The sequence below is a fragment of the Camelus bactrianus genome, chromosome 9, assembly GCF_048773025.1.
Source record: "Camelus bactrianus isolate YW-2024 breed Bactrian camel chromosome 9, ASM4877302v1, whole genome shotgun sequence".
NCBI classification, from domain to species: Eukaryota; Metazoa; Chordata; class Mammalia; order Artiodactyla; family Camelidae; genus Camelus; species Camelus bactrianus.
The window spans coordinates 64119757-64133696 of NC_133547.1; the positions used below are offsets into that span (position 1 = coordinate 64119757).

The 13940-nt window shown below is 47.7% G+C and overlaps 1 protein-coding gene across 1 annotated transcript in view; it reads left to right on the forward strand.

Moving 5' to 3' along the window:
- CDH11 (cadherin 11) overlaps positions 1-13940 on the forward strand; it is a 141764-nt gene that overhangs the window by 58057 nt on the left and 69767 nt on the right. Inside the window, exon 2 of the mRNA XM_074370644.1 lies at positions 786-913. The gene's annotated coding sequence lies outside the window, so the exon portion shown is untranslated. The remainder of the gene's footprint in view (positions 1-785; positions 914-13940) is intronic.

Sequence of the window (13940 nt, forward strand, 5' to 3'; positions counted from 1 at the left end):
GTGCCTCAGTTTTTAAAGACGACAGCTGTTCAGACACTCCATAATCTCCTCTTCTTTCATTCAGCAAATATACATTGAGCAGCTGCTCTGGGCTAGGAAAAGTGTTAGACACTTGGGGAGATAGGAAGATGAATCAGACCAGAATCCAGGCAGAACACAGCCCCCACACAGAAACTCCGGAGCGTGGTGTCTCCAGAGGGGGCGGAGAGGAATGTAGTCTTGATAAAGAATTGCCACTCTGTCAGCCCAGTGCTCTGCTCTGCCAGCGTGGGGATGACATCTCCTATCACTGCTGCCGCCGCTGTCATTCTTTGCCCTTGAGCCTGTCATTCCACCAGGATTTGACAGCTCCAGCTCAGTGCTTCTCCCTTCAGGAGGGAAGGAATTTTCTTTGGGCGCCGATAAAATGTGGGTTCTATCAGCAACTGGCTCTAAGACATCACGTCTCCCCGACAGGTCCGTTGTTAGTGCTGGAGCCCATGCCTGTGAAGTACGTAGAGCTTTGTGAGAAGTGGGATGTATGGCGGCTTTTATCTTTGTTATCAAAGTACCAGATGCACAGATGGTTAATTGGACTATCCTCTGGTGCCTCTAAATCCATGACAAGTTCTTCCCGCTTTGCACACAGTTGGGATAATTTGTTTACGTCTCTCCCTTTACACCTGGACCATCATCTTGTAAGAGAAAAATCTGTCTGCAGCTGTGTACCCCCAGGGTCTAGTAGTGTATCACTGTATTGATTCGTGTCACCTCCACCTTACTAATGATCCTTTTACTTTTTGCAGAAATCACTGCATATTCGGCTCAGCGGCCCCGTGACGATCATTCCTGTTGCGATTTGTTGAATGACCAATCAGATGGGTGGAGTTTTGTGTTATAGAAATTGGCAGCAAGTATCCAATGGGTGAAGAAGGTAAGATGGACCAACATTACTGAGTGTTTGAAACGTTACTGTATTTGTGGAGATGGGAATGATGGCTTCCAGGTCTGTTGCACAAACCTGCCTTGGTCTGAATCTTCACTAAATCCAGAGGAGAATTTGAGAGGGAAGTAGGCCGACTTTCCTGGGCTTTGAGGAATGTGATGACTCACTGTTGTTATTGGGGTCTTTTTATGGAACACCTATTATGTGCCCGTACAAGGATGATGATAGTTTTGGGGGTTATTTGGGTTTTTGTTTTTGTCAGCTATAGAAAGTTCCTGGGAGAAAGAAGGGACTAAAGGGACTTATAATTCCTTAGTGAGAACTTGGCTGAAAAGACCAACCGACTAAGACAACTGCCATGTTGGCTTTTTTTCCCCTTTTCTTTTGAAAAGAATTCTCTAAATATGTACAAGCTGGCTTACATCCCACAAGGAAAAGAGATCGCTAGGAGGCTGACCTTTTAGATCTCAAAAGACAGAGCACTAGACTATAAGCCAGGGGGAGGGTTCCATCTCCACGACCCGGCTCTGGTGCTGATTGCCTGTGTGCCCTTAGGTGAGGGAGCTCCTTTCCGGGCCACCAGGGTGGTTGGACTCACAGTCGTTAATAGTTCTTAAGTTTTAGGATTCTATGAATTCATTTACCGCTTTTATCTACTCAGTGGTAACGAGCTATTTGTATAGGACATCCAAATATTCGGATAGAAATTTCAAGAATAAATTCTACCAGCATGACTTTCCACACCTGAGGAGCTTCCATGTGGTGGTGGTTCATCTACAGGTGAATGTCTACCAGGTGCCTTAAATGCAGAGGCCAAATACAAGTCCTGACTTTGTCTCTTCTGTGTGCCACGTTTCAGCAATTACATCGATACTCACTCAGATCAGAAACGTGGCAGGAATCCCACATGCCTCCCAATCCCTTACCTCCAACAGCAGGTGGTTCCTGTTGATTCCTGTTGATTTACTCTCTGGTTCTCTCTGAGATATCTGTATTTCTCTATCTCCACTGCCACCATCCAGAAGCGAGCCAGATCTTGCCTCTTTCTCCAAGATTTTGCTGCTTTTGCCTCCAGGGTTACTTCTCCGCCTCCCTCTGCCCACCCCCGTCAGCTCCAGGGTGATCCATCTTCCATACACATCCTGAACAGTGCCCCTAAGTCCAGATGTTGTCTTACTTTGCTACTTAACCCCTTTCAGCGTTGGAGACCTGCACTCCTTAACAAGCTCCCAGGACCCTGCACTGATGGAGCCACCCTTCTGCTGTCCAGACTCACTCTCAGCCGCTCTGTCTGCCCACCCAGCCCTCACTAAACACATCCACTCTTCGATCTACCATAAAGCACAACCTTTGTTTCCTCAAAGCCCTGTAATCTCCTTCTTCTCACAAGCTAACTCTTCCTCATTTTATACCTTTAGCTTGGACCTCACTATCTCTGAGGAGTTCTTTCTGATCCTTGAAGACTGGGTATCTCCTAGACAACGAGGTTACACCGTTGACTGTGATCCCCTCACTGGCTTGTCATTGTGTGTTTAGTTGCCTGTCTTCCTAACTAGACCTGGAAGTTCTTGATTGTTGCCTTACTTGGGGACCACCAGGCTCCTGGTTGCAAGCACTGTATCTGGCCCAGAGTAGATTCTCAACTAATATTTATTAAACATATAATCCAGACTTTAAGCGTAGTTTGAATAGATGATGAGGAAAGGGGCCTACTGTTTCCCCTGAGAGAAGGGTCCCAACACTGGCAGCTAAGAGGTGTTGAGTGCTTGCGATATGTCGGGCACACAAGGTCTTTAGAGGTATCACCTCCCTTAATTTTTGCAAAAACCTCACGTGATAGGTGCTGGCAATACCGAAGATTTTGTAAATGAGAAAACCGAGTTTTAGAAAAGATGAGTAACTTGCCTGTGGCCATATTGCCAGCCTTGTATCCTTGGACGTTTTTATCCTTTTAAGTCTGACTTCAGCTAGAGCTTTTCTCTTTAACCACTCCTCTCTTTTGTCTTCCCCATGAAAGAATCTGGCTCATTATGAACAAAAAAAACACATTTCCTCCGGGTGGGACTGGAGACTGTTCCCGCAGCCCGTACGAGCCCTCGTTACTTGGAAGGTCAGCCCCTGTGACTGGGACTTGTACATCTTTGGCGATTTTCCAGGGGTCTTATACTCATATTTTAATGTGGGTCTGCCTTGGGACACAATTTAAATTTGGGGAGCCCCCCCCCAACTCTTTCTCCCGTATTCTGGTCAGTGTTTGTCAAGGGAATAAACCAATGAACGCCAGCACTCTTAGTGGAAGCAGAGCCGTGCTGACACGATCTGGAAACTGTGTGACCGGCGTCTCTCACATTAACATATTTTGCACTCATTTGCTCTGAAGCCTGGCTCAGCAGAGGAAACACATCGCTCCGGTGGAAATGCCGGTGAATGATGATCACCTCATTTCTGCGAAGCCAAATGGGTCTCTCCATTTCATTGGCCCTTTGAATTCTTTAACAGGATGTGTGGCTGACATTTCCATTTTTTCTAGATAATAGGGACAATTAGAGTGAGGTATCAATGAAGCAGAGTCAGAAGTTAAATAGAAAGTACTTCAATTTAATTTCTCTTCTAGGGAAACGGTTCGATTCTTTTTTTCCCAGTTAGCAATTAAGGATGGCCTATTTTGAAGAGTTCTACGTAGCTTTTATTCCAAGGAGAGGAAGTTAAACTATCCTAATGCTTGTAGCACCCTTCACTCACACACACACACACACACACACACACACAGAATGATACAGATGGAGCAGTCCTTTGATCTTTCAGGATAATCTTCCTGTTTTAGACAGAGAAATTTTTTTTTTTCTTTTTTTGCCTAGAGGGAGGAAAGGACTTGCTCATGATCATCCTGTAAGGCTTTGGAAGAACAAAATGAAACTAACCGACAACTTCAGCTTGAAACTCAGATTCTCGCTCCCTAGTCTGATCACAGGGCCAGCGTTTCTTGAACAGGTGCCTGTGACGTGCCGGGGTAGAGGCAAGGGTGAAAGGCACTTTCTTTCTTCAGGGAGCTCACAGTCAAAGAGCCCTGTATAAAGCACTCAGAATCCAAATGGGAGGGAAGAAGAGGGGGTTCGGGAGATTGAAAGACTTTTAACAAATAACGGCCAAGTGGTTTGGGCTTCCAGGATCGGCTGTCCGGCTGACTTCTAGGGAAATCCACTTGAACTTCCATTCCTGGTACATCTGTCTTACATAGACACCTCCTCAGAGCGGGGGCGGGGAGGTGACCTGAGTAGCTACGGGACAGAGCTTCTTGGCCCTGCTACCTCACTGAGCTTTTAGTAGGGCACTGGGGCACAGATGCAAATGTCTTGAAGTGGAAAGTATTTGCTCTTAGACTCATGAAATGTGTACACCCGTTGAGACCCTCCTGACTGATCTTCAGCAGGGCTGCTCATCACAGGTCACCCAATTATCTTTCATTTGCATAAACTCAATCCCAGAAAGCCGCTGGGTTGGGGGGTGCTCACCTGTGCTGGAGCTTCCACCAGGCTCTGCCTTGTCCCTGACAGTCTGAAATGCTGGCAGCCTGCCTCCTCACTCCCCTGCCTGCTGGGTCTGTCTGTGAATGCACATTTCCTATTTTGGGATGTAGGCCACTGTGGAGAAAGAGGCCGACTGTCTGTCTGTAGCTGGTGCCTTGAGACTCATAAACAGACATTCAGTTCACTTGCTGACTACTTTGCAGGTCTTCACCGTGTACAGTGGGACTGTCGCTGATGCAATCCACAAAGGGTTACAGGAATCTCTCCCGTGCCAGGCAGTGTAAATGTCTTGCCTTTGCCAGAATTGGTATGAAAGCAAAAACTTCAGCTGAGGTTGTACTTCTCTGATCTTGCTTTGTTCAGCAAATGGAGAACGAGGTGCAGAGACTGCTCCTGATCAGAACCATGACAGCTGACGCCCAGTGAGCTGCCCGCCTGCAGACACCATCCTAGGGCTTTGTGTTTGTTGTCTTGTCTGACGCCAGCAGCACTGCGGTGTGTTGTCCTGATTCTTTTATAAGGAGGACAGTGCGGTTCAGACGGGGATGAACGATGTGTGGAGCCAGGGCCTCTACTCCCGTGCAGTGCCGTGGTGCCTCCAGTATGTCTCTTCCAGTTCTTCTGTGTCTTGCCTTCCAGTGTGAACCACGTTGGAGGGCAGTTATATTATAGTTCTTTTGGTATGGCCACGTCCTCAATCCCCACGTGGGTTCTGAAGGAGACAAACCTCGCTGCTTCTGGCTAATACAGCAGCTGGGTGTGTACACCGAGAGCTATCCCATGGGGAGAGGAAAAGAGAATCCTGGATGTGTTCACTGTTCCCGTTTCAGGCCTTGGACTAGGTGCCGATACAACAGTGAGCCAAATGCACATGCATCAGTCAATACAGCAGTTACATCAAAGTCGTGTCTTCCGAGAGCACCCCTTCTTGTGATGGAGCCAGGCCAGCGGACAATAACCACAGCATGGAGTTTCTTGGAGGCAACGCCAGGGGTTTGTGGGAACGCAGAGGCACTGACTCTGACAGAGGAAATCAGGGACGTCTTCAGTGAGGAGGTGACCTTTGGGTTTAGATATGAAGCATGAGTCAGAATTTACCAGGAGACAATCAGGAAGGAGTTTTCAAGCAATGGGAACAGTACAGAGGTTCTAGAGCCAAAATTTTTGACTAGGTGATTTGTTTTTGTTTATGTGTGTATACACATAATATGCAACTGTCTTCTCTATTTAAAGATAAACGTGTAATATATACATTTATCTTTAAATAGAGAAGACATTTACAAGGGCTACAGAGAATTAAGTATCCTTCAGTCCGTATCTTCTAGTCCCCCCATTTCCTTCCCTAGAGGCAACTTCTGTTTTCAGTTTCTGTGTGACCATCTGGAGAGTTTCTAGGCAGTTATGATGCCACAACCACAGGCTTCCATGCAGTCGCTTCCTCCACATTTGCAAACGTAGATGGTATCCAACTGTAAACACTTGCATACACACTGTTCTAAACCTTGACTCTAAAAAAGAAAACTAGTTTTTCCCCTTGTTTCTGCTGCTTGTTCTCTGATTTTAAACTTTCTTTAAAATTTAAAACATTTTATACCTACAGAAAAGCTGCAGAAATAGTAGTTATTTCTTATAAACCCTTTCATCTAGAGGCACTGATTGTATTAAACCATTTTGCAACAGTTGTACCAATTTAATGCCTAATCAAGGTACAGCTTAGACGTCAGGTACCCAGACCCCTCGGTGAGCTTCCTCTTTCTCCCCCGCACTTACTTAGTAAGATAACCAAGATGTAGCTGAAACCGAAAACACGTTCCTCTCTGTGTCCGCTTTCCTGAGATGCCAGAAGCAGCAAACTCCCACCCCCAGGATGGAGACGGCGGAAGGGAGGGCCCCCTCTTTGGGCCACTTGATCCCCATCTGATGCTCGTCTGTGAGAAACGATCTTTCCCTGTCTCATCTCGTACAGGAGTCTCAGGCAGGTGAACTTGCCCTCTGCACACTTGCCTCCTGGGCCCAGTGGTCCAGGCTGGGAACGGACAGTCCCACTGAAATCCAATCACTTCATTTCCGACAACCAGCCATTTAGACAGTGTGACTTTTCTGTTCTGCTTGTCCGAGTCAACACAGCATCTCAAAGGCTGGTGTAGGATTCCCTCCTTTTAAAGATCAAAGTGCTCGAGCTCTGCTAAGTTACCTGTGCATTTCCTCCGTGCATTACGTGGCTGGGAGCAGTTTGTACTCAATAGGAAGGGGACTTTGAATACTGTGACAGGCAGGAAGTAACCCAAGAGGACAATGTGATACGGGTTTGCAGTCAGGTGCTCTGGCCCAGTAGGATCGTTTTCAGGTATTCATTCATTCATTCACTCACCAAATAATTGATGAAAGACCCTGGGACATTCTTTCATGCTTTGTATCAAGACATGTGCATGCTCTTTGCAGTCTGGGTACTCAGTATCCGTGGGGTGATAGGTGTATCTCTGCTGGGGCAAGTGGGTGAACCTGAGAGCGGTGGGCTGGAATCTCTAGGGAACGACTTCCCAGCCCCTCAGTAATTCTCATACATCAGACACGTTTATCAGCTGCGTACGCCGCTGAGTCCACTCTTGCACCTGTGACCAAGACCACTGCATTTCCTGTCCTTGTGGAACTCACATGCCATTGAGGTAGGGTCCCCTGACCCCCTTCGAAGTCTGCCTGTCTCCTTAGGTTGGGTGCATCAGGAAGGTTCAGCAGCTCCCAGGGGGATGTTTCAGGACAAAATCAGGCCATTGCCCATCAGCCCCAACAGCCCCGTGTGATTCCTAAGCCAGAGAATCACCATTTCCTCCGGAGGCTACTAACCCAAATTACCCTGTGCCCTGTACGGGACTCCGAGCTCGAGGCAGTTTGAGAGCTCAGACAAGGAAAGGTAACAAGACATGCTAAAATCCACCGCCAATTAATTGTGTCTGTTGAAGATCTGGAAGGCTACAGCCAGACACCTGGCAGACTCTTCCATGTGGAAGCTTTAGGGAAATTGTGCAGGGGCCAGTGAGTTCATCCTTTCAAGAGGCTCTGAATTTTAGAATCGAAGCACCATTTGAAATGATGCTAGGTTGCTGTAGCAACAGTTCTTAAACTTTTTTTTTTAATGAAAAAGAATGTTCAAAAGTTTGGCCACATACTCCCAAGGGCAAGGGATACATGTCGAGCGAGTTTCCTGAAGTATCACATGTCCATTCATAACAGATACTGTTTTGGGCCTCTCGACACTCCCAATCTCTCTTCAGAATTTCGTCTTGAAAAATGGACCCATGAGAGCTGTTAAAGCCCCTAAACCATTTGCATCTTGCTTTGGGCAAAGAAAAAAAAGAAGCCTTTGTCACTGGCGTAGTTTCACTCTTGTTGTAAGTTTGAGCTGGACCCCCTGGTGCCCAGGAGCAGCCCATGCTCACATGGGAAGGGCCTGGGGGCTGGTGACCAAGGTCATGGGAGCACGTCTGGCTCCAGGATCTCTTCCCCAGTCCTCCTCCACTGAGCTGCACAGGATTTTCCTTAAGTCCAAATTGTATCAGGTTCCTTCGGTCTAACACCCCATCTGATGCTCTTCAGAAGCTTGTGGTCCTTTGCAGGATAAATTGCAGGGTCTTATGCCTGGCTCCTAAGACTGACAGGATCCAGTCCCCAGTCCCTTCATCTCCTGAAGCCCCATTCCATCTTCCTGGTTAACTCTCCATCGATACCGGATTGCCAGGCATCCCTGAACACATCACGATGCTTAACACTCCATCTTGCATCAGTTTTCCTTCTCCGTCTCCATTTATCTGAGGATGCTGAGAAGGATCCTCTCTTCCAGCTGGGGTTCTTGACCCCTTGGTGCCTTGGTTCCTTGGGGGATCTCTGTATGTCTTGATGGGCCCTGGGCATCTCTGCCTTCTCGTGTCTGTGCATGAATACACCAAAGTCATCTGTTCCATCGTTGTTTACACTGAATGTGTCTTTATTGGCTCTTTAGTGCTGTGCTGAATACCAAGATGCTTTGGGGAACAGGACAGAAAAGGACCTCTAGACACACAGAACATAAGTTACTTCTACTCAGAAGATAGACTTTAATCCTGTTTCTGCGCTCAAACGGTGCTCTCCCAGAGTGTGCTGGCTGCCCCTTAGGTGAAGTCTCCCACAGAGCCCAGCTGATTGCTTTGTAGGATGAATGCTGCTTCCAGGAGTGTCTAGGAGGCCTTCTCCTCTTCCATCATGGGACTCCTCCGTTCCCTTCTCCCGGTGCTATCAGAAGACCCAGAAAGAAGTTGAGGCTAGGGGCTTGGGCTGGACAGGAGGTAGAGCTGGGATGGCTGCCCAGAGCGAGAATTAAGGAGGGTGGGGTTGCAGATGAGGAGGCCAGTGGGAAGCAAGGTCAGCGTCAGAAGTCGAGTTGAAAGGAAAAAGATGGAAGGGAGGAAGGTCTAGATGTAAGTTGCTGCAGGTGGAGTAAGATGAAGGCTTCCCTGCAGTTGCCCATAATTCTTACTCAAAACTATTGAATGACATCCCGTCTTAATCAGAATAAAACCCAGACGTTTACGATGCTGCCAGTGCCCTCCGTGACCTGGTCACTCCCTGCTTCTCTGTCCCCATCCAGTCCACTCAGCCACATGGGACACTCCTGTCCCCTGAGCACGCCCAGCTCCTTCCACCCTTGGGGGCTTGGCGCTTTCTGTTCCCTCTGTCTCCATCCCCTCACATGCCCAGCTCCTTCTCATCATTTAGGGCTCACTTAAATGTCCCCCCTCAGAGGTCTTTCCTGACGTCATAACCTGTAAAGCCCCACCTGCTGCTCTGTTATTTGCTATTTCATTATTCTGTCTTATCCTTCATGGAGTCATCATCATGTCTGTTTCCTTTCATGGCTTACATTTTTCAATTGTTTGTTTCTCCCAGGAGATGTTTAAGCCTTCCCAAGGTCCAGAGACGTGGTCTGACTCGCTCACCCCTGTGGCCGCCACGTCAGGAGCACTGTGGTCCACACTGGGAGTAGCTCAATAGTTGTTTCTTGAATGAACACCGAAGCCAATACCTAAGTCTCAAATGTCCGTCCCACGGGTCCACAGGAGGACAGTGGTTGGTCGCCTGCCTTAGAAGATTGTGTGGGCAGAGGGCTGGAGCGCGGCTTCTCCCTGCTGCTGGGTCTCTCAGACTCTTCAGATCTCTCTCTTGCTCTCTGTTCCTCATTTTCTCTCTCCTCGCTCACTCTGAGCTCCTCCCGGGCCATCATTCAGATCTGAGTGGCATGGGTTCCCAGAGCACTCCACTCAGGGGATGCCGGCAGCTGCATAATGGCTCTCCTGCGTGTGCGTCTGTGCATTAACACGGCCTTTTGGGCCTGCTCTGGCTTGCCCGACCCATCTCCCTCCAGGAAAGAATGTGCATCTGTAATACTCTGGAAAATTGGGGCTGACATGTAGCTTGGTACCCAAAGTGGTTTCACTCAAGCAAACACAGAGCATAATAGCCATGCACTTAAATGCTTGAGTAGATACCAATTGGAGGAACGTTCCAATAATCCCTGTTTATAAAGGCCTTTAGTATGAATTTTTAAAATAGCACTTACCCCACTTTATTCTTGATGAACGATGTTTGTAGCCACTGAGATATTTTATTTCAATTATGTGCCGGTGTTGTGGGGAGGTTTCTGACAATAGCAAGACATAAGCCATTTTTATTGTGTTTCTATCACTATTCCTGTTGCTAAACTCAACTGGACAGTTCATTAAGATGAAAAATTAACAGCACATGCTTTTGGGAGAATAATCATGGAACATGACAGCTTGTGGAGGCACTGGCATTCAGAGAGGCAGGCAGATGACAACCGTGCTGGAAGAAGCAGTGATTGGCCAGTCGGTCACAAGCCAGGCATCTACCCGGTGCCTACTTGTGTGTTGAGCCTGAGCTGAGGGCCGGGGCGGGGGAAGGAAAATGCAGGCAACACAGCCTTTGCTCTCCACAGCCATTCCATCTATTTGGGAAGGCTGGGGAGATTTCAGCTGTCAATCCGGAAGCCCTAGAGGGGTGTACATCAAATGCCTGACACTTTGGTGCTGACTGTAAGTTCAGGAGTAATTCGGTGTGGTCTTGGGAGAAGATTTCTTAGATCGTGAAGAAGAGCAGGATGTTGATGGGGACAAAGTTTTCTAAATATAGTAGCTGCTAATGGCTATGAGTTTGCTATTGGAGGGGAGGGTGATGAAAATGTTCTAGAATTAGATAGCAAGGGATAGATGCACAACTTTGCAGATTTATGAAAAGCATTGGAGTGTGCACTTTAAAAGGGTGGACTTGAGGTGAATTATATCTCAAGAAAGCCATTATTTTTTAAAGTGCTAAATTAAAGGAAATTTTGTATGTTCAGAGAATTGGGCTTTGTTCAGATAGAAGAAAGGGTGTGGGGCAGACTAACATTGATAGGAAGGAAGTGTGTACCCATTTTACAGATGAGAGAATGAAGAGTCAGCTCAGCCCCTGCTTTGCCTGGGGAGCCACAGTGAAGAGTGGGGCTAGGACTTAACTGCTTGCCTTTCTGGTTCCAGTGCTCAGATGCTTCCCACACCACGTCGCTCGTGCTGGGAAAACCCCAGATGCTGGGACATGGCAAGGACAGTCAACAGTAACAGTGACTTCCCTTTGCAGAGCAGCCTCGCCTCTTTTTCTCTCATCTGCTCCTGTGAGAATGATCAGTATGGGTGTGTCGACCTCCGAGAAGGTCGGGTGTGTCTTAGGAGAAAAGGAGGACCAGGAGCAGGGAGACCATATCTGTTTTCCAGGCTGCGTGAAGAAAGCTGCATTCCCACTCCAGGCCTTCAGGGTGTTTCCACTTCCCAGGGCTCTGTCTCTCCCTGGACTTTCATATGCATCTTCTTTGTTCAGTGCAGGCAGAATTTCTAAGTGAAACCACAGCAATGTGGGATCCTCGGATATTTAGAAACAAGGCTTGGAGTTAGGCATCCTGTCCATTAAATGTAAGAGTCAGTGCTGTTTCTTTTCTGCTCTGTAGAAGGAGCAGATGCACATTTCCATTGTAAAGCATGTGTCTAGATTAAAGTCGCTTAAATCATTATCTCCCCTGCAGTTCATAAGAGAGCTTTTGATGTCATTCTCAGCTTACTAGTGTAAATAATGGGTCCAATTCTCATCCTGTTGGACAGGATGGAAATCTGACTCAGGATTTGTAAATACTGCCGCATCTCAATTGTTTTCATGGGGACGTCTTCTTCCCCAGCAGACGGTGGAGTAACAGCATCCTGGGAGACAGCCTGTGGAGGAATCATGATGCATTAACCTAAGCGGTGAGATCAAAACAAAAGTTCTGTTTGCAATCTCCCGCCAGAGCACAAATCCCAGCAGTCCGCGCTGCTGGGCTGCGTTCAGGAAGCATGAATAAAATGAGATCTTCGCAGGGTAAAAAGCAGCTGAGATTTAGGAAATGGAAATCTTTCTCAAGCAGCAGACATCCTCTTTCCCAATTTCTTTTTTTTTTCTTTTTTTTTTTTGTTTGTTTTTTTTGGGGGGGGGTAGTAATTAGATTTACTTATATATGTATTTTTAACGGAGGTACTGGGGATAGGACCCAGGACCTCGTGCGTGCTAATAAGCACACACTCTACCAATGAGCTGTACCCCCCACCCTTTTCCCAATTTCATTACAGTTTTGTTAGCTTTTCAAGAAGTTAAAAGGATAAAATACTAATAACGAAAGATTAATACTTCCTGAAGTAGATCCCTACCTATTTCAGAGTGTTTGCTTTTCCCCGCTCATTGAAAGGACTGGCCTGGTGGCCTGTCAGGGGTGGTAATGCCCGGGTTCTAATCTTGTTTCTTGCTGGAAAGGAACTGCTCTGTGCTCCTCCTTGCTTATTTGTCATCTGTGGTCAGCAGTGGGTGATGACTGGAACATCGCCCCATGATCAGCGTCTGCCCTATAGGGATTTTGTGACAACTGAAGGAGGTATTACCTCTAATGCACTAAAAACAACACCCATCACGTAGACAGGGCTTCCTGAGCAGGACTCAGGGTGGTGGTGACAGCAGTGCATCTGTCTGAATAATTCCAAATATCCAGTGTTCCAAATTCAGGGCCTTGTAGACAGAAGTTCACAGTGACTGCCGGACTCTATCCAGGTCACGGCATCCAGGTTTGTACAGCACGTGCACCAAGCTTACCCTGGGCGGGGGGGGGGGGCGTCCTCTCGAGCTAGTGTGAGTACTAGCCTGTGAAGGTGGCAGCAGGCACGCCTCCCCCGAGCTCTGCTGGTCTCACACGCTGGTATCCCTGGACAGGGTGCTCCTCTTTGCAGAAAGGTAGTGCCGATGAGAATGCCCCACGGACTACAGAAGCAACACTATGCGTGGGGTAGGATGGTGTCAGGGAGAGGGTCAGCTGATCTGGACTGGAATTTCGGTTCTTTCTCTAACCGTGCCTTTGAACAGAACACTGAACACCATGCTTCTGTTTTTGTTTTGGTGTTTTGCTTGTTTTTGTTTTGAATGGAGCAGGAAACAGTGACTGTCTTTAGTGTCTCCCAGGGTTGAAGAGGGACTTGCATTTTTTAAATTGTGAAATTGCACTCTCCTCCTTCTCCCCCAGCGCGATGTGGCGTCACTCAGAGGAGCATGGGCTGTGCCCTGCACCCCACCCCCAGCCCTGTGTGCATCCTCTCAGCTTCCTTGTGACCCCACCACCAGTGCTTTAGCCCCCCAAAGCTTCAGCTTCCTCATCTGTTAAGTGGGTGTATTAGTTTGCTAGGCTGCTGTAACAAAATACCACAAACCTTGTGGCTTAAAACAACACAACTCTTACCTTACAGTTTTGGAGATCAGCAGGGCAAAATGAGCCCTTGGGGCTAAAATCAAGTTGTCAAGAGGGCCATGTTCCTTCTGGAGGTCCTGGGGAAGAACAGTATTTCTTGTCCACATTCTAGGGGTCTCCTGCGTTCTCCGCTCATGGCCTCTTCCTCTGCCTTCAGAGCTCATCAGCCGTCCTCTGCATCTCTCATCCTGTCTTCTCTCTCTGTCTCTGTCCCTCATGGCCCCCTTTTATCAAGACCCTCGTGGTTACCTTGAGTTCACCTGAATAATCCAGGATAATCTGCCCGTTTTAAGATCCCTAATTTAACCACGTCTGCAAAGTCCTCTTTGCCTTACAGTTTATTCACTCATAAATTCTGGGAATGAGTATGTGGACCTCTTGGTGCTGGGGAATTGTCTGTACTTGCAGGACTGTTGCAAGGCATCGAATGAGATAATGTGTGTGAAATGCCTAGTTCCCAGCACATAGTAGTAACTCAGTAAATGTTTATCTCCCCCTTAGAATCACCGATCATGACATTTGCTTGCATACCTGCAGGGGAGAGCTGGGCATTGCCACAGTGGAATGCCCGGCTCTGCTCTCTGGCAGGAACAGTGGCCCTGGAGGGAAGCCAGCCTGCAGGAATAGTTTTGTGTGAATAACGCTC